The following is a 26002-nucleotide window of genomic DNA, read 5'->3' on the forward strand; positions in this document are numbered from 1 at the left end:
TCCCTACATTTAAGAAATGAACTGGAAATTCTTATAATCTTCCATTATCACATAGGGTATCTTAGCATTGAGCACTGCATCCCTTACACGGTTGCAACTTGGGATTCTAGGATAGATGAGAGTACTTTTAATTATTACTCATCCTCCTCTCTGCTCTCATTTTCTAAATGTTGCATTTTGAATATAGCATTTTAATAGGATAAGCTGGTCTGGAAAAACTTGAGGAAAATAACAAAATATGTCACCTTACCTTACTAGCTTAGTAAACACTCATCAACCCCAAACTCTCAAATATAATAGATTAAAAGCTTATGGCACAGATCAGCAGATGGCATGGAGGTTAAGGCATTATATCTCACATGGCTGGCTGCACATTTCTAGTCCTGTACCCAGCACACCGTGTGTGTGTGTGTGTGTGTGTGTGTGTGTGTGTGTGTGTACTAAAAATCCTGAGAGGAGACTGGAGAAGAAGGGGTTGAGGCATGGCCATCCCTGCTGGGGAGTGATTTCTCACTTTCCCTCTCTCTCTCTCTTTCTGGTAAGCCATCCCTGATGGGGAATGATTTCTCACTTTCCCCCTTTCTCTCTCTGGTAAACACATGCAACCTAAAGCAAAATCTAAAAGAAAGAAAAAAGGAAAATAAAGTTTATAGCATTAAAAATCACATCTGTCACGAGATTTATCAAGTAAAGTCACTGAAATATGGAGCCCTCTGGAAATTTTTTTTTGTGAAATTAGTATTTTATAGTATGTCAACAAAAAGTATTTATAAGGCTTTCTACTCTAATACTCCAGAGTAGAACATTATACCCTGATACACTCATTTTACAATGCGATGTCTAGGCCCCACTCTTGGACCTCCTGATTTAATTAGTCTTGGGGAGGATTCAGACATCAGCATTACTTTTTTCCCCTCAAAGTTTTCAAGGTGATGGTAATGTTCAGACAAGACTGACACACAAGTGGAGATGCATGATTGAATCACCCAAGGAGCTTATTAAAAATAGACAGAACTGCTTCCTGAACTCATTGTAGACACACGGGTCAGTGCCTCTGGGCTCGGAACAGGAGCGACAAACTGCACCAGGCATTGCAGGACTTGGATATCATTCTCCCTACTTTTTTCCCCCCCATTCTCTATCTAACTGGAAAATCTCTCATGGCCCGCCCTTTTCCACCTCCTAGCCCACATCTGTACTGGTTTTCCTCACCTGCATTCCCTGCATAGGCTCTGAAGGAAGTGCACTGTTCTGAGTTGTTCAGTGAGTGGACAGTGCATTTTGGTCAAAGACATCTGGAGAACCTCAAGTCCATGCAACCATGGACAATGCCAAGAGCACCACTTGCCACCTGTCATCTTTCTGGCTCTTGGGCTCTGCCAGGTGGGTCTCCCATGAGATACATACAGAGCAAGTGACTGGGTCCAGTCCCAGCCCCTGGGCTCAGGTCTACATGTGGTCAGTTCAGTGCAGGCCGCAAACGTACAACCACATTACCTCTCTCCAGCCACTTTTTTCTAACCAGGAATGGCTAGAAACTTCTAAAATGTGGAGTCCCCGCAAAGTCCTACATGTGGCTTTCTTGGCTGTGAAGGCTTTTGTTTCGCTCTCAGCCACTTGTGGTCTCTGGGTTACGTGGGCAGAGTGTAGCCACATATCCTGATGACTGTCTTTATCAAGGGGCTGCTCAGTGCCAAAGACTGGGAGTGTAGTGATGATGAGAAATGGTCCCTTTCTGGAGAAACTGGCACACAGGGGAGTTAGCAAGAGAGAGAGAGATGATGACCAGCTCATTAGTGAAAGATGTAAAGACAGAACACAGGTGGAGTAGGAACACGAAGGTGCCTGTGTGAGGCTTTGGGGGAGAATTTAGAGCAGCAATGATGCTTAATATGAGCCTTGAAAGGTAAGAAAAATTTTGAAATAAAGCAGTAGGTAAGAACATCCAGGCAGAAGTGACAGCGTCAGCACAGACCTGGAGGCTGGATTACACAGGCAAGTATGTAGAGAACTGCAAGTAGTTGGTCTTATCCCTTATGTTGTACCAGGGAAATCCATGCAGCAATTCTGCAGAACCCTTTCTTCTCCCATTCTACAGACCTCAGTCTGATCATAGGCGAAGTCACAAAGTAGTCAAACATTCATCTTCTGGGGCCTCTATATGTCACCTGGGTCTGCCATTTCTACCATCATGGGTCTCTAACCTCCTTTGCCACTCTTGGCCAACATGGCCTCTCCCTACTCTGGTCTGTCGGCACCAAATCTGAAAGCTTTCTCATTTAAATATGAACTGGGCATAACTGGTTAACTTTTATTCCTCTGGGTGTACTTTAATTGCTCACAGTCCAGATGTAAGCAAAAAGTAAAGTAGGAAGAAAGGCAGCAGTAGTTTCTAGGGAGTCTTAAAACCAGACATGCGTATTTCTACCTACTATAACCCATGTGAGAGCCAGCCAACTTGTTACCTCTGCAGCTCACAATGAAGTGCTTATATGAAGGGTCTTCAAATAATCCATGGAAAATGCATATTATGGGGGAAAAATTTTCAGGCAATCTGGTGGTATGGTGGTTAAGGCAGTTGGATCCCACATGGCTGACTGTGTGGCCAGAGCCAGTGGGTGCATGCAGGCTCATAATCCCAAGAGGAGAATGGAGAAGAGATTGCAGCATGGCCATCCCCATTTCATTTTCTTTCTCTCTTTGTCTCCCATGAGCACACACACCCTGTAGCAAAATTTTAAAATAAAAAAGAAATTTAAAAAATTTAAAAACCATTACATTAAAAAAGGGAAAAAAATACTATGCATAGATTTTAAACTTGTCTTATACCAAAATAAATTTGCACTTTAATTTTATTTTTCCTTTATTTTTCCAAAGTTTTCTTGTGTAAAGTGTGTCTTAGGTCAAGGGGTGGGTACTTGTTATCACAAAACTGCTTTAATAGCCATTTAAAATTTTCTATTTAAAACTAGTTCAGGGCTAGTTAGAAGACTTCAAAAACAATGCATTACTCTTTAAAATTTAGAGGAGGGAGACTATCAGAATATTTTGTTTTTGCCATTAATATGAGTGCTGTGAGTTTGGAACAGTCACATTTTTCTATACTTGTGCAGTAAGAGCTTTGTGAATCAGAATACCTAGAAAAGCAGGATGTTCCAGTGAAATGAGTCCCCTGGGTAGCCCTGCAAGCAGAAGAAGACAGGTAACAAAAAAAGCAGAGGATTAGGAGTCCTTAGTAACACACCTAGTTTGGGCACAAAGTTGAGTGACCTTGGGCCAGTAGTTTCTCCTCTGTGGGCCTTAATTTTGTTACCTCTAAAGTGAATAAATGAGAAGAGATGATCACAAAAGACACTTGAAAACATTTCTAAATTGTGGCTGGGAGGAAACGAATCATCACTGAATTTTTTGTTTGCATCTTAGAATGCCAATGACCAAATAGAGAGTCTCCACAGATGAACAGCTCCCCTTACCACACCTGGCTCATGGTGCGGGTGGAGAAACGTTTCCCAACAGGGTAAAGGAGCTTGCAGACTGGCATTCTATCCTGCAAAGGCAGATAGGTGGGTCTGTGAGACAAGAGCCAGCGCCGTAGTTTAGAGGGAAATGAGGCCCTAAAACAAGAACCTCCCCGACTCCCTTCTCTGGCTGTCTCAAGGCTGTACTATGCACAACTTTCGTCTAACATCTTTCCATTGTACAAGCAAATTTCAGAAAATCTGTGGAGAAAAATTGAAGTGGGAATTGATTTTAGTGCCAAAAAATTTTGAAATACATGTGTCGTTTTTTTCATAATACTCATTTTCCAGGAAATTTTAGAAGACCTCTTGAATTCTCAGTATGCTACCTTTAAAAGAAGTTGAAGAGGTATGCCATTTGGAAGGCCACTTCCTGTTCCCCATGTCCTTTAAATGCCTTCCCTTTAGGCCAGGTAAGGTTCAAAGAGTGACTTTTCCAAGGCCAGATAGACAAATGGTGAGAGAGAAGCTCGCCACTGAATGGGAAAGGCTGACATTTCAGTCAAAATCCTCAATGTAAGTAATTTAGACGTAACACAAAACATACAGGAAATAAAATGGAATCCTTTTGAAAGTCATCTTTAGAGACCTGTCTGCTAGTCCTTCCTTAACTGTCATTTTACTATCTTGAAAAAAATTTTACTACAGGTGTGTGCACTCCCTAGAGAGATGAAGAGAGAGAAAAGAGAGAGAGCTAAAGCATCCTCCAAGAGAGACGGTCACATTGCAGTTCCTTCTCTTTCTTTCCCTTCTTTGAACTCTGGGCACACACGCACATATGCCTGGTATGTGTTTCAGGTTGCTGGGTTCGGGATTCAAATAACAGTCAGCCAAGTGGGATCTAGCCACATCAACCACCATGCCACCAGCTGGTCTTCATTTTACTATCTTAAAAGAGCAAAATGCTAAAGACACAGGAAGAAAAATTCTTATTGAAGGATGGGGATTCTGAGACCAGCAGTTAGCGTAATGGCTATGTCGCTGGACTCCCATGTAGTCGACCACGGTTCGTGTCCCGGACCCGGTGGCTTAAACTCACACAGAGCACATGTGTGTGCGTGCCCAAGATCCCGAGAGCAGAATGGAGGAGAAGGAATTGTGGCGTGGCCATCCCCTCTGGGGGGTGATTTCTCGCTTTCTGTCTCTCTGTCTCTCTCTGTCTGTCTGGCGAGCGCAAGCACCCTATAGCAAAAACCTCTCCAAAAAAAAAAAAAAGGATGGGGATTCTAATCAAGCTTTATTTTATAGAATACTATTTTTTAAAAGAATTATTCTATTTAACTTTTTTATTTATTATTATTATCATTATTATTTTCCAGTTTTATCAGAGAGACACACAGAGAGAGAGAGGAAGTGAGAAAGGAAGCCACCAGGTCTGAGACTTGAACTGTGGAGTCCAGAATATTTTAATGTAGAAGATTTACCCAGGATAAAGACAAGAAGCCTGAATGATACTATAGCTCCTGAGCTCCCAGAGAATTATGAAACCGAAGTTGGTAGCTAAGTCTCTCCCCTCCATATTTCTCCTGCTCCCTGCTGGGTGACTGAGAGGATCGAGAGGATAACACAAGTAAGATGAGAAGACAGTGCCTGGTGGAGAGAAAGTACTTGGGGCCAGCAAGTGCCGTGGGGGTTTAGGGCGCTGTACTTCTGTATGATTGACCATGGTTCGAGTCCTAGACCTGGAAGCTTCCTTTCTTACTTTCTCTCTCTCTCACTCACTCTTTCTGGTCAAATATAAATTAATTAATTAATTAATTAAAATAATTATTTTTTAAAAAAAGAGAGAAAGAAAGAAAGAGAGAAAGAAAGAAGAAAGAGAAAGAAAGAAAGAACTCAGCATATCACTTGTCTTCATGGTCCCTCTGCCCTCTGGACCTCTGCCCCCCCAACACCACTTCCAACGAGCCCACCAAATGCCACAGGTCTGAAGAAAGTCACCCTATGCCCTTGTGCAGTAGAGAAACCTTCCAGCCAGTCAAGTGTCTTAATACATGAACCCACCCAACTAATTTTTTTCAAGCTCCTTTAAAACTTGCTGTGATGATTGCTGTTCTGGATGATTGTATCGTCTGCTTTAAAAGGAAGCTTTTAAAAATAGTTTCACTGTTATACACTTATAAACTGAACCAGGTTTTGTGTCAAGGAGACCCAACTTTGTTTTCTCTGCCTTGAAAAAAATCAATCTGAACTTACGTCTGGCCAAGATGTATGTTCGAGCTCGGACAGAGCTATAATTGAAAGGAGTCTGTCTTCTGTAATCTCCAGGCCAAAAGGTGAAAACCTATTTTCCAAATGGCAGACTCAGGCAGGAAATGTTCTATTGATTTGTACATCCACAAAGAATTAAACCTACCTCAGTCATTACACCACACACACAACAGTTTGAGCCATTTCCCAGGAAGCCACAATCTGAGATGGGGGAGTAAGTATTGCTCTTAAGAAATGGAATATTTACGAAACCTACCATATTTTCCCCCCACCAATTCCCCTGCAATTCCAAAAGGTAGATTGTCCACTTGCTTTCTGCTTGGCCAGTAGTAGTCAGAGACCTGCATGTTGGTCTCAGTTGTTCTGCAAGATACATTTGCCCTTGAGCAAGAGTCATTGCCTCAACTTGACCTTCTGCAACTTCACCAGCAAAATAAAAAAAAAAAAAGTAAAAACCCAAATTCTTGCATTCTCTCTCTGCTCACTTGTTGAGCAATATTAATTAAGCAGTTAATTAATTACAAGAGGTCCTAGTTTGTGAAAAGCTCTAATGGAGTTCTTCTTTTCGTGTCTAAGAGAAAAAACTAAAAGTAGTCATTGTAAAGGACAAAACATCCCCCATAGGTTGACTCCAAAATAAGCTAAGTGCAGAAGTTGTTCTTTCCTTCTATTCTGCTGGATCCTTCCTGTACATCTCAGGATTGGATATAATACTCTCGGGGTACTCAAGTTCATAAGCACCAAAAATATTCATTTGTCTCCTGCATCCTAAGTAATATCCACACCATGGATCCCTCACATCAGTCATCTGGTATATTAGAAAAAATAAAATTAAGTTTTCAGTTCTAACAAATAATACTCCATCCCAGGTCCGGAGTCGAAGTTTATGTAGCTGTTAATAGTCATCAAAGCATATCACTTATATCTTATATCATATCACTTATTCATTCAGTGTGAATGAATCATATAGAATTATTCTACTTGTTTGCTAAAACTTGTACTGTGAGGGCCAGCAAGTGGTGTGGTAGTTCCCACATGGTCAGCCATGGTCTGAGTCTTAGACTTGGCCTGAAAATCATGTCTGGCATGTGTGCATGCATGCCCAAAATCCCATGAAGGAAATGGAGGAAAGGTGATTGCACCATGACTATCCCCTCTGGGGGTGATTTCTCACTTTCCCTTTCATTGTCTCTGTTTTTCTCTGGTGAGTGCATGCGCTCTATGATAAAAACCTAAAATGAGAAAAAAAAAAAAATTGTACTATGGTCACCTCCCAGCCCCAACCCCCACTGAATTAGTTCTACCATTGTAATCCAGGACGTGCCAAAGCCACAATAGCTTCTCTTTATTTGCCAGACCTTCTTCCTAAGGAAGGAAGCTTGCTATTGTTGGGCTATGTTTAGAACAGATGATGCTAGGTGATGACCTTCAAGCATTAGCCGGATAGACTTCTAGATACTATCTAATGTTTAGGATCAGCCCCTTCCAATTATATTTATTTTATTTTATTTTTTTTTTATGGGTTGATAAAGAAGTTTCAACTCTGGTTCATCTTCCAACTGTTGCCGAAACCTGAAAATAAGCATCGTGTAGAAATTTCTGAGGTCTTAATTAGGATTGGTGGGGAAAAAAATGACAGCATCATTTGGTGACTACATGTTTCATTTATAATGCCAGTCTTAGATGGAATTCTACAGACGCTTTCATGGAGAGAAGAGTTCTATTGAAGAGTGTGATGAAAAGGAGTAAAGCTAAAATGAGTACACAATTTTCCCTAATGTTTTCCCAATGAGCTCTTACTGCACCATTCTTTATCACATTCCCTTTATACTAAGGCATAAAACAGATCCTGTTTTATTTTTCTCTTCTAAGTCTGTGATATAGACCAAGGGTAGATATATTCATTCTAGCTGTTCAAAATGTAGCCTGTATACAAAGACCACAGTTCAGAGATAAAGCATGGAGCTGAAGAGAAATGAGGTCTTAGAAACATGTTAATGTTAAGTAGAACAAGGGATCATCAAGGACTTCATAATATTTGTAGTTATGTAACTAGGCATTTATTTTCTCTATCTTTTCACCCAGAAAAACAACAACAACAACAAAAATGGTTTGAATTACCCTCAAGATCTTTCTTTCATCTATAACTAGGAATAATAGCTCCCACTTGCTTCACAAGATCTCTTGAAGAATCAAAGGAGATGGGAACCAGCAGTTAGCATAATGGCTATGTTGCTGGATTCCCATGTAATCAACCATGGTTCATATCCCGGACCCAGTGGCTTAAAACTCATGCTGGGCGCGTGTGCATGTGTGTCCAAAATCCCGAGAGAAGAATGGAGGAGAAGGGATTGTGGCGTGACCATCCCCTCTGGGGGTTGATTTCTCACTTTCTATCTCTATGTCTCTCTTTTTCTGTCTGGCAAGAGCACACACCCTTGTAGCGAATACCTCTCCAAAAAAAAAAAAAAGAATCAAAGGAGATGATGCACACACAAATGTTCTGAAAGTATAAGCATAATAATAGCACCTAATATCCCCATACCCAGTGCCTCACAGGTGGAGTAAGACTGTAGCTTGAATATGACATCTAGAGCTCTGTGGTCCCCTTAGGAAAATGAAAGAGTCTGCTCCTCAGCAGAGTCCTAGTAAGAGCTCTCCATCTCTCCCACTGAACTCCCAACATTGACTGTAAAAGTAACAACTTTTTTGATAGGAAGAAATTCTAGTTGTCTGTAGTCTCTAGTCTTGTTCTTACTCAAAGTAGGTATCACAGACCAGCTACATCAGCATTCCTAAGAGCCTGTTAAAAATTTAGATTATCAAGCCTGGCTACGCTGGTGCAAGCAATAGAGACTCTGCTCCTCTGTGCTGGAGATTCTGTGGGAAAGCTCTTTGCTCACGTCCTGGTTCAACTTCAGCATGCTGAGCGTGCCTATGGGTGTCCAGCAATCCTAGCTAGCTACAGATCTGGGAGGAGAATTGTGGTGTGAAGACCCTCAGAGATGCCTCTCTCTCTCAGGAAATAAACAGAAACTAAATAAATAAAAGCAAAAAGAAATGTAGATGCTCAGGCATACCCCATACTTAATGAATCAAAATCTGTATTTTTAACAAGATCTCTAGGTGATTTATGTCTGTTGGTGTTTGAAAAGACAGTGTTTCACAACTGCTTGAAGACAAAGACCTCATCTATCAACAATTCAAAGACCTTTGTAACAAATACAGTTATTCATCTTTTGTTTTCTTAAAAAATACATCTTTGCACATATGAATGTTATATATAACATGTTTAGATAAGAATTGTTTCTTAAGTCTCCCCCACCATCTACTATATACCCTTCTTCTAGTTTCTAGTATCTACATGAGTCCTCCCTACTCTTGTATCTTCAAATCTTTCAATTTATGCTATAGAGTGTATATATTAGATAGATAGATATATATTGAGTGGGTATATTCATAATCAGGCTTACTTCACTTAGCATTAGATCTTCCAGGTAGGCTTTATCCCAGGAATGCAAGAATAGTTTACATACACAAAACAATAAATATAATACATCACATTAACACAAGGAAAGATAAAAAAAAAACACATAATCATATCAAGGGATTCAGAAAAGCATTTGATAATATCCCCTCATGATTAAGACTCCCAGGAAAATAGATATAGACAGGACATTCCTCAACACAATGAAAGTCATATATAACAAGCCCAGTGTTAACATCATACTGAATGGGGAAAAGCTGAAAGCTTTACCACTAAGAAGTGGAAAAACGCAAAGCTGCTGAATTTTCCTATACCTTTTCAATGTAGTACTGGAAGTTCTAGTCAACGTGATCAGACAAGAGAATAAAAAAAAAGGCATTCAAATAGATAAAGAAGAAATTAGTGTCCCTATTTGCAGATGGCAAAAGAATCTATGAAAAAACTACTAGAAGTGATAAATTAATTCAGTAAAGTGGCAGGATATAAAATAAATATACAAAAAACTATAGTATTTTTGTACACCAACAATGAATAAACTGAGGCAGAATTGAATAAAGCAATTCCATTTATAATAGTCACACACACACACACACACACACACACACAAATATTTAGGAATAAACCTAACTAAAGAAATGAAGGACCTCTAGAAGAAAAAATATGAATGGTGAAAAAAGAAATTGTGATTAAAAAAAATAATAATAGAAAGACACCCTGTGTACTTGGAAGACTCAATATAATCAAAATGAAAATTCTACTTAAATTACTAGCGACATTCTTCACAGAAATGGGGGGGGGAAACAAGCATAAGATTTATCTGGAACCGGGAACCAACAGTTAGCGTAATGGCTATGTCGCTGGACTCCCACATAGTCGACCACAGTTCGCGTCCTGGACCCGGTGGCTTAAAACTCACGCCGGGCGCGTGTGCGTGTGTGCCCAAGATCCTGAGAGGAGAATGGAAAGGAAGGAATTGCGGCGTGACCATCCCCCTTGGGGGGTGATTTCTCGCTTTCTGTCTCTATGTCTCTCTCTGTCTGTCTGGCGAGTGCACACGCCCTATAGTGAAAACCTCTCCAAAAAAAAAAAAAAGATTTATCTGGAACCATAAAAGATTCTAAATCACCAAGGGAATACTTTAGAAAGAATAAATTTGAAGGCATCTCAGTACTCAATCTCAAAATACATTACAAAGCTGTGATAATCAAAACAACATGGTATTGGCACAAAAACAGACACATAGACCAGTAAAATAGGATAGAGAATCCAGAAATAAACACCAAACATATAGCCAACTGATCCTTGTAAAGGATAGAAGATGGTGCAGTGGAAAAATGAAAGTCTTTTCAGCAAATTGTGCTGAAATAATTGGATATCCACTTCAAGAAAAATAAAACTCCCTTCTCTCCCCATTAACAAAAATCAACTCAAAATGGACCAAAGATTCTAATGTAAAACTTCAAACCATAAAACTACTGGTGGAAGATAAAGGGGAAGATTGTGAAAATACCGTAGTAAAGATGTATTTAAACAAGACCCCTGAAGTACAGATAAGTATCCCCAAAATAGACAAATAGGATATCAACAAACTAAAAAGCTTCTGCACGGCAAAGCAAATCTAAATTAATGTGAAGAGACAACTCTCAGAATAGGAGAAAATATTTGCCAACTATGTTTCAAAAAAGGGATTGGTAACCAGAATATATATTGAACTCAAGCAGCTTATCTACAAATCAAACAAAATAAAACAAAACAAAACAAAACAAAAAACCCTAATAATCCAATTAAAAATGGGCAGATGAGCTGAACTCATTAAGGAAGATGTACAAATGACCAAAATCCACATGAAAAAAATGTTCATCATCTCTTAACAAATAAGAAATGTAAATCAAAACCACAATGTGATACCACTTGACCCCAATAAGAAAGGCTTTGAGCTTTGATCAAGAAAATAAAGAGTAAGTACTGGCAAGGTTGTGCTGAAAGCGGACCCTCCTATACTACTGGTAGGAATGTAAATCGGTACAGTCACTATAGCACACAATATGTGGTTTCATTTAAAAAACTCACAAATAGAACTACCATAGGACTCTATAATCCCACTCCTTGGTATTTACCCAAAGGACAGGAAAGACTCAATTGGAAAGACACTTGTACATCCATGTTTATTGCAGCATTATGTACAATTGCTAAAACATAGAATCAACCTAAATGTCCAAGAACTGATGAATGGATTGGAAAAACTCTGGCACATATACACTATGGAATACTATTTAGCCATAAGGAACAATGAGACCTTGCCATTTGACTTAAAGTGGACGAATGTACAAAAATCTCTACTCTTGTATGTAGTAATCTGGCCCTTCTGGGTTCTAAAAATGTCAGTGAATCTCAGCCAAATTTCCATCCCTCGTGCAGAGGAGGAGCCTGTTTTCAAATGACAGTGGCAGCCAGGTGCTGCAAGTGAACACTGAGGCTGAAACTGGAGAGGAGGTTAAATTATTTATTGAAATTCCATGACTTGGTTTGTCTCTGAGAAGACAGCTGAGCTTACAGCTATTGAACAGGTCCCATCCTGCACCTCCTGACATTACCTGCCTCTTTACCTCTGGGACTAGTCAGTTGCTGGATCCTCGCCCCAGGGGTTAAACCTAATGCCTCACCATTAGTGACCTGGGCTCTTTGAAGGAGCCATACTGAGAGTTTCCGGTGCTCATGACTGTGCAGTACAAGCGGCTGGGCGGCCACCCCTGCAATCCACAGGGGATAGGAAGCCTGTGTGCTGAGGAAAAACAAGAATGCTTATATACTGCAGTTATCTCCTCTTTTTGTTTCTTAAAGAAATGTCTTCTGTCTCAGGGTTTACACTTGTATGACGGAGAGGATCATTTTCTTTGCCAACCAGCATGTATTTTTTTCCCATCAAAACAAATTTATACTTTAATTCCATTATTTCACATACTTTTTGAAACACCCTCATATAAATGATGCTCTCAGATTCTCACTGGGGCAGGTAAGCACTTGCTTTTGTCTTAGTCCTTGTCAATCTAGACATTAATATGTATCTATTAGGTGGTCAAGAAAGTCATGACATTTTTTTTATGGTTTTTCTATTCAAAAATGCATCATGACTTTCCCAATAACTCAATATATCTATATAGTTATGTTGTTGATTTTAAAAAATACTTTTCAAAGGTGCCATGAATACAAATATATCCAATTACAGAGAATAGCAGTAACTGTCAGTCTGTAAATTGTGTTGTACAATCCAAGCCAAGTTAATTGATTTTTTTATAAATCTTTCATTTTTCTATAAAATGGGGTTATAGCACTGTTCACCAGCCTCGTTTAGAATGTGCGCACTAAAACTAAAAAGGGCTGAAAAGTCTTTGGGTTAATCCATGCTGTAGTTATACGTAGTCTACCTATGTTCGGTTGCCAGAAAGATTAGGGTGTAAACACCATAAAAAGAATGTAAATTATTGGGCCAGCAAGTGGCGTGATGGTTAAGGCAGCTAGATCCCACATGGCCAACTATATAGTTCAAGTCCAGACCCAACAGCTTGAAAAACATGCTAGGCAACTGTGTGTGCCCAGAATACTGAGAGGAGAGGGGATTGTGAAATGGTCATCCCCCTGAGGGGTTATTTCTCACTTTCCTTCTCTCTCTCTCTCTCTCTCTGTCTCTCTCTCTTTGTCTCTCTCCAGCAAGAACACATACCCTATAGCAAAACTAAAGAAAAAAATGTACATTATCAGTGGTGGAAAAACTACTGGACTAGGAGTAAGGAATCTGGGATTTAGGTTTGGATACTTGTGAACAAGTGGGAATTGTTCATCTGTGGACCACTGACAGCTGCCTTGCCATCACTCAGAGCGACAGTGAGGAAGAAATGAGACTAGAAGGCTTATAACTTCTAGCCACATGTAGAAAGATAAAGACTAATATGATAACGATAGCACATTATGAATAAGGCAGAATGTTATAAATAGTAAACAGCATGTGTTCCACATGGTCAGGGAAGCATTTGGTAATATCGGGTGGGAAGTTGGGAGAGGGCCCTTTCGTTTTCACCATTTTCTCTCTGTATTTATTTATTTATTTATTTATTTATTTATTTATATTTTTTAAGGTTTTTGCCATAAGGCATGTGAACTCACCAGAGACAGAGAGACAGTGAGAGGGAAAATGATAAATCAGCCCCCGGGGGAGGGATGGCTACACCACAATCTCTTCTCCTCCATTCTCCTGCTGGGATTTTGAGCATGCATGCACATGCTCCTGGTATGATTTTCAAGTCACTAGGTCCAGGACTCGAACTGCAGTCAGCTATGTGGGAATCCAGCACCTTAACCACCATGCCACCTGCTGGCCCCATTTGGATTTATTTTTTGTCTGCTTATTTATTTGTTTGTTAAATGTACTGGGAGACCAATGGTAATTTTATGAAACAATTCCAAATGTCAGAGTTTAAACTGGGAAAGTCCCTGGGAAACTGGAAGGAGTTGGTCACTGTATGTATGCACATTTCTACTTTCAAAAAAGGATTTAAGAGGACACTTAATCATAGATGCTTACATTTAATAAATACATTCATACAATGTCTATTCATGAGTGAGTTCGTTTACTTCAAAGCAGCTTGGAAATCTTAAATAGTTCCTTGGTTCATCGTATTACAATTTCATCTTCCGATGAATCAAATCCAGTGAGTTTTCAGTGTCAGTAATCCCTCCAGACTCTGCTTTAATGCTTAAATGGGCAATGGACATCACAGTGGCTCAAATCTATGAGTTTTCCTACATACTGGAATAGATAACAGGCAGCTTAGGAAAACAACGAGAGTATTGTTTATTTTTTTCTAGGGCTGGACTTTATGCATGTGCCATGTGTACTTAATTCTCCAACCTATGAGTTTTCCTAATATAACTAGAACAGATGAAAGCTGTCTGGTCAGGAGAACAATAAAAACAACAAAGGAGTATTGTTGGTTCTTCCCAGGGCTGGATTTTATGTGTGTGCTATGTGCATGTAATGTGCATATTTTGTTTCCATATTCATTGGCCTTTTTGCTACTGAATGGGCAGTTAGTTCAAACAGATCTGCCCATGTATCAAAAGGAAAGTCTTCTCTTTCAAGGCTTTGTCTTTTGCAGAGAAGTTTTGTTTAAGCTATGTAATGATTTATAAATATTTATTTAAAATAAACAGATTGGGTGACTGTCTTTATTCTATCCTTTAATAACAATAACATAACAACTTCTACATTCTTTGTTTTTGGCCCAGGGAAGACTGTGTGACCCCACCTAAACTTCTGGCCTCCTGTCTTATCTTTAATCATTCTGGGCTTCCAATAGTTAAATGTCTCTGCCATATAAGATTAGCATGGTAAAACTCATCTTCCCTAAATTACATGTTTTTGAGAAATTTTTGCTATAGGACACATGTGCTCACCAGAGACAGAAAGAGACAGAGATACAGAGACAGGAAGTCAGAAATCACCCCCAAGAGGGACTGACCTCCCCTTCTCCTCCATTCTTTTTAGGATTTTAAGCATGCATGCACACACATGCGCCCGGTGTATCTCAAGCCACCAGGTCCAGGACTCAAACTACAATTGACCATGTGGGAGTCTAGTCCTTTAACCACTACCACACCCGATAGCCCCCATAAATTTTATCTCAATGTCATGGCCTCAGTTTTTACCAACTGCACCAAGAAAAAATAATCAACCACACCTTTCTACTACGTTTGTTAAAAAAAAATTATAGATGATTGTATTATATTCCTGGATGTTCCTCGCACATTCTTCATGAAACACCATATGAGAAATGACCTTAGGTTTAACCCATCACCACATGTAAAAGGATATTTAATGTTAAGGGAAAATGCTAGGGATAACATGTTATGAATAAAGCACACTGCAAAATGCATAGGTGGATAATTGCAATAATTTTAACCACATTGAAAATAAAGAAACCAAAATGTTATCAAAAGTTTTCTTTGAGTAGTGGTTCTTGGGTGATATTCTTTATACTTATCTGTATGTTCCAAATTTTCTACAAAGCATGTGATTTCCTTTTATAAGTAGAGGGGGAAAACATTATTTTCCAATGTAATTCAGTAAGAAGGAATTTTATTTCATTCAAGAAGTTAGATGGCTTTTTCTACTCTCAAAAAGGAAATTCTATAGCTGATTGTATATTCTCCTCCACACACACTTTCAAAGAAACTCAAAATCAATATCTGAAGCACACTCTTGATAGGTATGTTGACCCTTTCCATAGGTTCTTAGAGTTCTTATTTTCACGTTTTATTTCATTGCTATTTCATTTTATGGGCTTTTACTTACTAGACAGTAGAACCTTCTTGTCCTATACAATTTCTGAAATTTCTAGACACTGAACTTTTTTTTTTTTTTTTGGAGAGGTTTTTGCTATAGGGCACGTGCGCTCACCAGACAGAGACAGACAGAGAGACAGAAAGCAGGAAATCAACTCCCAGGGGGAATGGCCATGCCACAATCCTTTCTCCTCCATTCTCCTCTTGGGATCTTGAGCACGCACGCACACGTGCCCGGCGTGAATTTAAGCCACCGGGTCCAGGACTCAAACCATGGTCGACCACGTGGGAGTCCAGTGACATAGCCATTACTACTGGTCCCAACACTGAACTTTTTAGAAACTAAAGAAGGAGTCAGAAGTAAGTGAAGTATACATTTAAACAAATTAAATAATGCTGTTTCCAAATACCTGAAAAAGTAATGCAATTATCTCCAACACTATGATTTATAACTTGAGAGAAGCTTGAGCAGTAGACAGATCTCATCAAGAATTTATCAAAGACTGCTGTATGCAATACTCCTTCTCTATCAGCAGTCCTTACAATGCAGACTCCCCTTATTATGAACTTGGGGAAGGATCAGGCATAGGTGGGAAGAAAACCACACGCTTTCATGTTTACTGCTCAGCCTTGGCAGGCGCCAGTTAAAGAGCCTACTCTGGCAGAAGACTTGGTAGCTGATGAAATACTGCGAATAGTCTAAATGATCCTGAAACTTTGATCTTAGGACCCCGGAAGGTGATGAATCCAATGTGAGAAATGGGAACGGAGAGAGCCCCACTTCAGAGGGAGATTTTGCTGTAAGATGAAGGAGATATGAAACCAGTGGTTTGAATAGCAAGAGAAAATTAGAGAACAGACCATGAAAGGGTACTTACTCTGTTTTTTTTAAAGGAATTATTTTATTTAATTTTATTTATAACTATTATTATTATTTTAATTTGAGCAGAGAGAGAAATGGAACGTGAGAAAGCAAGCCCCCAGGTCTGGACTCAAACTGTGGTTGGCCATTTCAGAGCCCAGTGCTTTAACCACTATGCCACTGGCCGGCCCTCAGGGTTCTTACTCTTGTCTTATCAGTATGGGTCACCTGGGAAAATCCTTCCTACTCCTGCCTGGGACTCAGCTTCCTCATGAGTGGGTGTGTTTGTCTCTAAGACTTTTCCAGTTCTTCCAGTTCTTATATTATAAATAGATTACAGATAATATAGTCTATGATCAAGGGGGCTAGGTGGTAGCACAGTAGTAAAATGCTTTGCTCTGCAAGGCAATCATACATGGAAAGGCTTCCAGTTCAAATCTGGAGACCTCCCTGAGTATACCAGGCACACGAGTGCCCCTGACCCTGGTGGCTGAAGACTAAGGGTTTTGACATCAGGATCTTGTTGCAGGAGTTCTCTCTTTCTCTCTCTCTTTTTGCCATTCTTGCTCATGAAAGACACAAGTAAACTTCATATGTGTGTTTGTGTGTCTGTGTGTGTGTGTATAAACTCACATATATTTAAATGTATAAACTTATCTATATATGTGTGTGTGTAAACATATATACTTAAACATATAAACTTATCTATATCCTGTGTGTGTGTGTGTGTGTGTGTGTGTGTGTGTGTGTGTGTTTATGCTGTGCAACTCATGAGACATTTCACATATGGCGATAAAGACCTGGGTCATCTCTAATTGTCTCACGTTGCACTGCTGCATAGATGAGTGGTTTTAATAAGGGACATTTAAGAAGTCAATGACTAGCTTTTAGTACTGACTGACACTTTAATCTCTTGTTTGGGAATCAGCCTGAATGACATGAAATTGGAGTCTATAAGAGCTGAAAAGAATAATGATAAATTCAGAAATAAGAAAAGTGTTGATGAAAGGGGAAAAATGACTCAAGCAGGAGATGATTTACTGAAGATGGCTGCCTCTCTTTGTAGGCTTCACTGGGAAAAGCCCACAAGTTCTAGGAAATGAATGAAATAATCCCAATAACATAGAGGAGCAGGGCTTCCTTGTGGCATACATTCAGCGAAACCCCATAATTCTCAGTGAATCTGTTAAATCCTTCAACTTCTGCCCTGGGCCTTTTTCAAGGCTTGATCTCATCAGATCTGCAGTTCATGTAGCAGCTTAGAAAGGAGGGTGTGGGGACTGGCCAGGTAGGGCCTTGTTGGTATTCTGACCAGGAAGTCATAAAAATCCACACATTTTGAGGTGGGGTGTCATAGTCATGCTTAGAGCCACCAAAGTGTCATCCAAAGATTAATGTCCCTATATTCCTGAGTGAGGGTTGGGACTGGATCACAATGCCAGGATATAGTGGCCACGGCAGGAAGAGGCGTACTTGGCACACCACACTGTCAAGGGTAGCTTTACAACAACCTGCCGGAATTGTGCACATGCACTCCTCAGAGTTCAGCCCAGTTGATAGTGCCCTGTGTGTCAAGGTCGGCCTCAGGGAGTTACGGGTGCATGGGGGCAGGTGGTGAAGAGACACATAGAAGAGTTAGGTAGGCGGGCCAGCAGGTGCCATGGTGGTTAAGGCACTGGACTACCAGATGGACCACCATGGTTTGAGTCCTGGACCTGGTGGCTTTCTTTCTCACTTTTCCTCTTCCTCTCTCTCTCTCTCTCTCTCTCTCGTGAGTGCACATTCCCTGTAACAAATTAGAAAATAATAATAATGATAAATAACATTAAGTAAGTTATTATTAAAAAAAAAGAGTTAGTATGGACTGGGTGGTATAAAGAGGCAACAGGCAGGTGGAGGTGGGTTGGAGGCATACCTAGTTGAGAACACCAGGGTGTGATGGTGGTGCAGGCTGTGATGGTGGAGCAGCAGAATGTGACATCTGTGAGGCTGACTGACCTTTTTGGGAATACCATCTCTCTCTCTCTCTTTCTCACTCACTCATGGAAGAAATAATTAAATAAGCTTAAAGTGAGAGAGAGAGAATACAGGCTAGCCATACAGGCTAGCGATGGTGGCACAGTGGTGGCACAATGTTCTACAGTGCTGAAACCACGCATGATAGTCCCAGGTTCACATGTAGAAATCTTTTGTGCTTGTGATCCTAGCTGGTGGAGGCTGGGGTGGATCTCAGCATGAAAACCATCCTGGTGGGGGAGCACCCGCCCCCACTTGAGGAAATCAAACTTACAAAATACAGGTTATCGTACATTCATTCATTTATTTTGATTTATGCTTATGTATTTAGTCACCAAATAGTTCCTCAGCTTTTGGTAAATGCTAAGAACCTACACTAGGCCTAAAATATAGTGCTTTTCTCAGAAAAGTTTTTTGTTTTTTGGAGTTTTTTTGAGAGGTTTTTGCTATAGGACATGCACACTTGCCAGAAAGACAGAGAGAAACAGGGAGACAGAAAGAGAAAAATCATCTCCCAGGGGGGATGGCCATGGAGCAATCCCTTCTCCTCCATTCTCCTCTCAGGACCTGGGGCACACACGCACATGTGCCCTGTGTGAGTTTAAGTCATCGAGTCCGGGACTCGAACCACAGTCGACTACATGGGAATCCAGAGACATAGCCATTACGCCAATTGCTGGTCCCCAGAAGAGTTTTGGTTTTTTTTTAAATCCCTTCTCTAACATAAATTAGCTCCCTATTTCCTTAATTGTAATTTTTATAATCTAAAATTACTTATTTCTTTATATTTCATCTATCTTATCCCTAGAACAAAAGTCATGTGAAAGCAGGGACCATGTCTGTTTTGTTCAGTGCTCACTAGTCTCAGCACCTAGAAAAGTCCCTAGCACATAGTAGGTCCTCAAAGTAGAAGGTCATCTTCTAATGAGTAATTCACGGAGATGAACAGGATCTAAATCCTTCAAGAAGATTTCAAAGAGAGTGTGGAAAACACCTTGTAGGACAGTGAAGAGAAGGGAAAATCTGTAAAAAAAAATAAATAAAATTTTAACAGATCACTTTCAGATTGAAGAAGGTACTTGGGATTTAAAAAACAAATAAACATCAGAGGAACTATCGGGATATAGGTTCTTTATGTTCAAGATGCAAGAGTTAAGCAGAACTAATTCTGAAGCACCTCCTGGTCTTGGTCTGGGAGTCTGACATCTTTGGACTGATGATGTCAGTGCCGTCACCTGTACTGTCCCTAGGTTCACTGTGCCACAGTGGGAAGGATGTGGGACAGGATGTTAGAAGGCCCAGCTCCATAGCTACACAAGCCATGTCACTTTGGGACAAGACAGGTGCATTCAGATTTGTTTTTCCTCTATCAACAAAATGAGGATAATGGCATTTGTACTAACCTCCCTCACCACCACAGTTTGTTCTAAGGTTCTAACTAGATGACGTCATACATGTGCTCCATAAACCATGCAACAAGGTGCAGATGTTTGCACGTGACAGGTCAGCAGGATGTTTCTCCTGTGACTCACTTTAGGGTGAGGCCTTTGTGGGCTTGAAGCCTTTACGGAGACTGGTTACTCACAAAATAGAATTCGAAGAGTGGACTTTAAAAGGTAAATAAGTCATTAGATGAGTACCTTTCCACTTAGTACTCAAAATTTGTTCTCAAAATTACTCATGAAGAATTTTTGTACTCAAATTCGCTCATGAAGAATTCATTGAGTTTCTATGATACTTTCTTTTCAAAGATAAGAAGACCAGGCTCAAGAAATTCTTCCTTCTATCTGTAAGCATTTGTTCAGTGCCAGAGAAACAAGGGAAATAATCTTAATACCAGGGAAACAAAGGCAATAATTACCATCCTTGACCCCATTTCTGCTTCCAGAGGAGATTCAAAACATTCAGTATACTCTTATAAAGCATTGGGATCTGAGCAGTGACAAATCTGCATGGAGTGTTGAAGGAACACCCATGAAAGATACCTAACCCAGCTTGGACAGGCCGAAGGGAGGGGCCAGAGGACTTCCCAGAGCTAAGTTAAGGCAAAAGGAGATAAGAAGAAACATCTGAGGTGGAGAGGAAGAGAGATCCAGGCCCCTTTTTGAGCCCTGGATTGTTTGTGCGGTGTGACTGTCACCTGGGCAGTGAGGTAGGCAACAGTGAGAAGTGCCAGATAAACAGTGAACTGATCATAAATCAATTCATTCTACCAAGGACAGAAACTTAAGGTTTACTCTTACACATTAAAATGTTCAGGGAAAAATCGAAAAGTTGTTACACTACCCAGTATAGTAGAGCAGAAAATATACATATTTGACCTCCTTGCTAATTTCTTCCCATAGTTACCTTTCTGTAAAAAGTAGACTTACCCTCAGGGCCGGCAAGTGGCGTGGTGGTTAAGGGACTGGACACTCCCACATGGCCAACCACGGTGCAAGTCCCAGACCTGGTGGCTTGCTTTCTCACTTTCTCTGTGTGTGTGTGTGTGTGTGTGTGTGTGTGTGTGTGTTTGTGTGTGTGTGTGTGTGTCTGGTCAAATGAAAATAAATCATGAATAAATAAAATTAAATAAATAATTCTTTAAAAAAAAAAAAAGCAAACTTACCCTCAAACATATGGCTGGCATGTTAGAGTCTAATACCTTAACCACCACACCAAAGTGAAGTGGCACTACAGAGATCCAAACAGCTGGGTTTGTCCCTCAGACCCAGTCTGCTTTGGACTCTGGTAGACTGACAGTGGGGACAGCATCAAAGGGCTCACTGCCCTCCATTTACTGGGGCTGAAGTAGACTGGCGAGAGACACCAGAGGAGGGTCAAAAATCTTAAGAAATGCAAAATCAGGGAGTTTATTGACCTGTCTTCATCTCTGGTGGGCAACTCTGGGTTGGCTGCATCCACTTACTGAAGGCCAATGTGGTAAAAGTATTGCCTTTCTAGCTATATTTCTCCACTATCTCATGTTTGTGCCTCTAAATCTTGCTCACACCATAGTAAGTCATTCCTTTACGGAACTCTCTTCCAGGTACTCATTTGAGGTGCCAGTGCTTTCCACTGCAATCCTGACACACCATCATTGACGTCCCAGTACCATGGGATTCTCTGTGGTAACAAGAATGAAAGATTGTTAAAATCCTTTCTGCTGATGGACAAAGCTGCCTAGAGAGTTAGGACTACTTGCTAGGGATTCAGAAAACCCAGGTTCTAGTCCCATCTTGGCCTATGAGTAGCTATGTGACCACAGGCAAATAAAAATACTGCTCTTAATTCTGATTAATTGTCAATTCTGATGAAAGATTCTGTTTCCTAAGACAGGAGGGAAATGTTATGTGCATAGGAAAAGGGTAGGCAGGAACTGAGGTTTGGAACCTCAGTCCCTGGAGCTCCAGTATTTCATGGAGATGCATTAGGAGCCACCTTGGTGGAGATGAGGCTGAGCCAAAGCAGCCTCTCTTTTATCCTTTGTTTATTAGTAAGGTTCCATAAATGGCCTGGTCTGACATAAAAAAGAATTCCTTACCACTAGAAAATACTTGAAAACTCCTGAGTTCGATGAGACTGTGAGGTCCTACTGGGTTTTTAGAACTTAGATTTCTCATCTGCTCATTCACAAGGTGAAGGCGAGGATGCAATCTCCACTACAATTCACAAATATAGTAGCCAGTAGCTCAAGTACTTGGGGAATCATTTAAAGCTTAGATGACAAAAAAGGCAGTGACTGTGACCATGTCCAAAATAAGGGAGGCATGTGCAGGACCAGATGACCCTAGGGCCATATTGTTTGTACCCAATTCCAGGATGGCTTTCACCTGAGTCATTTTCCATGAACAACTCCTGTGTATCAGTGGCAGTTCTATCTCACTCAAAAGTCAGTGTGGCTCTTAAACAGCCCATGAAACTGGAGACCTGATATGCCTCTGCTGGCATCCAGGGGAAGACGCTGAGAATAGCAACATGAGTGGTACTGTGGACTTAACCCAAAGTGTTGACCCCATTAACTTAGCTGGCATGTAGGAAACTCTACAAAATGTTTGCTTCCTAAAGACATTAACATCCCTTCTCTTTTTAAAAAGTATTTTATGTTAACTCCCCTGCCAGAAGTTATTGCTCCTCTGTCTGAACTCAATTTTCAGCACTATCTTCTGCTGCCCCTTTAAGGTAGATACCTGTTGGTATGCGTGTCCAAGCTTTAGCTTTCCTGCTAAACCATAGACATGTCTGTGGCTGTTAGAGTAGAATGAATGTATTTTGCATATGTGGAGGACATGTGCTTTGTGGCTCCAGGGATGGAATACTATGGAGTGAACTGTGCCCTCCTTCCATCCCAATTCTTATGCTGAAGCCCAAATCCTCAATGTGACTATATTTGAATACTGCTTTGGGGAGATAATTAAGGTTAAATGAGATCATAAAGGTGGGACCCTAATTTGATAGGATTGGTGACCGAAGAAGAAGAAGAAGAAGAAGAAGAAGAAGAAGAAAAAGAAAAAGAGAGAAACATCTACCTCTATCACTCTGCCATGTGGGCAACAACTAGAAGGTAGCCATCTGCAAACTAGAAAGAAAACCCTCACCAGTGACAAAATTGGCCAGCATCTTGAGTCCCAAGATCTGACAAGCTCTATACCAAAGGCTCCACAGGGACCACCCCACAACTCTGGTCAGAGGTCATCTAACCTGTTGAAACTGAGGCCGACCACCCACTCTTTGAGACCAAGAAAGCAGCCCTCATGATTTCAATCTCCTTTGGTGTCCTTCTTTCCTGCAAAAGTGCACATTTGCAGCCAAGTGGCTCTATAGTCTAGTCCCACGTGATCTAAAAAGTCTGATGACCTTTCTTCATTTTGTCTTTTTTCTATCCTCTTTAGTTCCCTCTGGCATAATCCCTTCTTAATAATTCCTGACTTCTGCTGAATATGTGGATTAAGTTCATGAGTTGCATCCATTGTCTCTTTATCAAAAGATGGTCCAGCCACACTCTTAGTGTTCTCTTTAGAACAAGCTTTCTTATTTTTTTGTTATGTGGATAAAATAATAAAGTTTTAGATCTCCAAGTTCTGGTTTATTTTTGCCTAACAACACTTTTGTTTAATTCATTTTCCTCCTCTCACATTTTACAATAAACAGTAAAGACAACACAAGTCACACCTTCTACTCTTTGCTTAGAAATCCTCTCAGAAAAATATCCAGTTTTATCTCTTGCCAGTGTTAACTTCCAGAACACACTAGAACACAGTTCAGTCAGGTTCTCTGCCACTTTCTAATAAAGATTTCTTTTCCTCCAGCTTCCAATAACCTGTCCTTCATTTTTAATGCCTCGCCAAAATCATCTTTAACATCTGTATTTTTTTTAATTAAAAGTTTTCTTTATTTTCTGCTGAATCAAGCACTAGCTACCAGTCATAGTTAGAGGTCTTTGTGCTTTCTAGACGATAGCATAGTTAGCACTGCCTTATCAATAACCATGATAAACTATCAATAGCTTCCAGTGGGATATCCATACCTAGCTTGTTCAGGCAATCAGGAATACTCTTATTTGCTTGCCTTAGCTTTAAGTTCTTGGTTGTATCTCAAAATGCAAAAGAGCTGAGAGGCTCCTGCAGCCTCTACAAAGAAATTAACAGCAAACAGACTCCAATTTTTTGGAATAATTACAAGTGAGTATCTTGACCAAATAAGCCCTGTGGCCATCAGGACAGTGGACTGAGCTGTGCTGAGTTTTTCTGCAGGCCTCCTCATGTCAGCCAGGCCGGCACACACCAAGCCCCATTTCATAATTGGAGCCCAGAAAAAACAATGTTCTGGGACCTGCCATATGGTTGTACAGTGGCCTCAGCTTCTCGGGCAGCATCAGCTCCACTCTGTCCATGAGGCGGTGATAGGTGGCCCGCAGGCTGCAGGTGCCAGCGGTGGATGTCTCAACCTAGCAGACAACGAGAGGCAGCACCTTAGCCTCCACCCACGGCAGCCTACCAGGGGCTTAGCCTGCCTGCAGCCAGCCACCAGGCCTGCTCCTAGCCTCACCAAGGGGACTGTCTCCGTCTGTCCCGCTCCAGACCGCCCGGTCCACCCGGGCCAGTCCTGCCGCCACTAGAGACGAAGGCCGCGGGAGCAGCAGATGCTGGGCTGGCCAGCATCTGTATTTCTAACATGCATCTCAAAACTCTTCCAAATCTCTAATTGTTACAGTTCCAAAACTGCTTCTATTTTTTTTTTCAGTATTTGTTACAGGAATCCTCCATTTGCAATACCAAAATTAGCATTAGTTGAGGTCTCCAGAGAAACAGAACCAATAGAATATGTGTGTGTTTGTGTGTATGTATGTGTGTGTGTGTATGGATTGACTGATTATTGATTGGAGTTGCCTCATGTAATTAAGGCTGAGAAATCTCGAGATCTGCAACCAACAAGATGGGGACCCAAGAGAGTCGATGATAAAGTTCCACCTTTGAAGTCAGCAAGTTTAAGACCCATGAAGAACTTATAGTTCATTCTGAGTCTGACGGCAGGGTAAGACAAGGTCCCAGCTCAAGGCAGTCAGGCAAGAGCTCCCTCTTACTCAACCTTTTATTTCTATTCGGGTTTTCAGTTGATTGGATGTGTCCCACCCACATTAGGAAGAGCAATTTGGCTTGCTCACCTACTAATTCAATGTCATTCTCAATCTCACCCAGAAACAATCTCACAGGCACACCCAGAATAATGTTTGACCAAATGTCTGGGCACACAATGGCCTGATCATGTTGACATATAAAATTAACCATCACAAGTGTTCTTAGGAGTGATCTGGTGTAGACACCTCTCAAAAGCATGAATACCAAGGCCATTTGTCATGAAAAAAAAAAAAAAAAAAAAACAGAAAAACCCAGTGCAGTCTATATTATTCTTAACTATTGTCCTTATTTTATCAGATTTCTTCTACTAAATGGCTTTCAAAAGTTCATTGCGATTAAAAACAAAGGTATGGACTCAAGCACTTCAACAGCAAGGGCTGCCTGTGACTTCCATGTTATTCCACCTGCACATGGTGGTACTTATCCAGCCAACAGTGTGTACACTGCAAAGCAGAGCATTTTGGGGTCCAGTCAGATGTGGTCCCTGCCCAGACTCTGCCCTCTGGCAGGCTCAGTGTAGCTGCAGCTGCTGGCAAGGGGGCAGTAACTTGGGGATAAAGCTAATGCCTGGTCTTGGTCTACGAGGACCTGGTTCTCAGTACATGGAGTCAGTACTGAGGGTCTGAAGCTCTTCTTATCTGGAGTAGCAGCTGGATCTCCTGCTCACATGGATAGAAGTGCTCTACTGCCATCAAAAAGTGCTAATGTGTGAGACTGAGACTCAGTTTGCCCTCTAGGTATTCTTGACATCCATTTGAATCTTGCTTCACCTTTGTCAAGACGTTGGAGAAGGAAGAGACTCACAATGTTATTAGCTTTGATACCCAATTTCCCCACCCCACTGATGCTTTCCTGGAAGTCGGTTTAGACAAACTCTGTTCTCTTTCCTGATTGTCCTTACAGAGATTTTGGACACTCTCTTCTGACTTCTAAAAGTAGCTCCCAATCCATC

General features: G+C 40.8%; 1 protein-coding gene and 1 pseudogene across 1 annotated transcript in view; both read right to left on the bottom strand.

The window, feature by feature from the left end:
• The window catches only part of CLIC5 (CLIC family member 5), a 110269-nt gene that overhangs the window by 61170 nt on the left and 23097 nt on the right, over window positions 1-26002 (bottom strand). The window lies entirely within an intron of this gene.
• The window catches only part of LOC114007916 (mitochondrial pyruvate carrier 2 pseudogene), a 5384-nt pseudogene continuing 3350 nt past the window's right edge, over window positions 23969-26002 (bottom strand).

The sequence above is a fragment of the Tupaia chinensis genome, unplaced genomic scaffold (genome assembly GCF_000334495.1).
Source record: "Tupaia chinensis unplaced genomic scaffold, TupChi_1.0 Scaffold000252_1, whole genome shotgun sequence".
Lineage (NCBI taxonomy): Eukaryota > Metazoa > Chordata > Mammalia > Scandentia > Tupaiidae > Tupaia > Tupaia belangeri.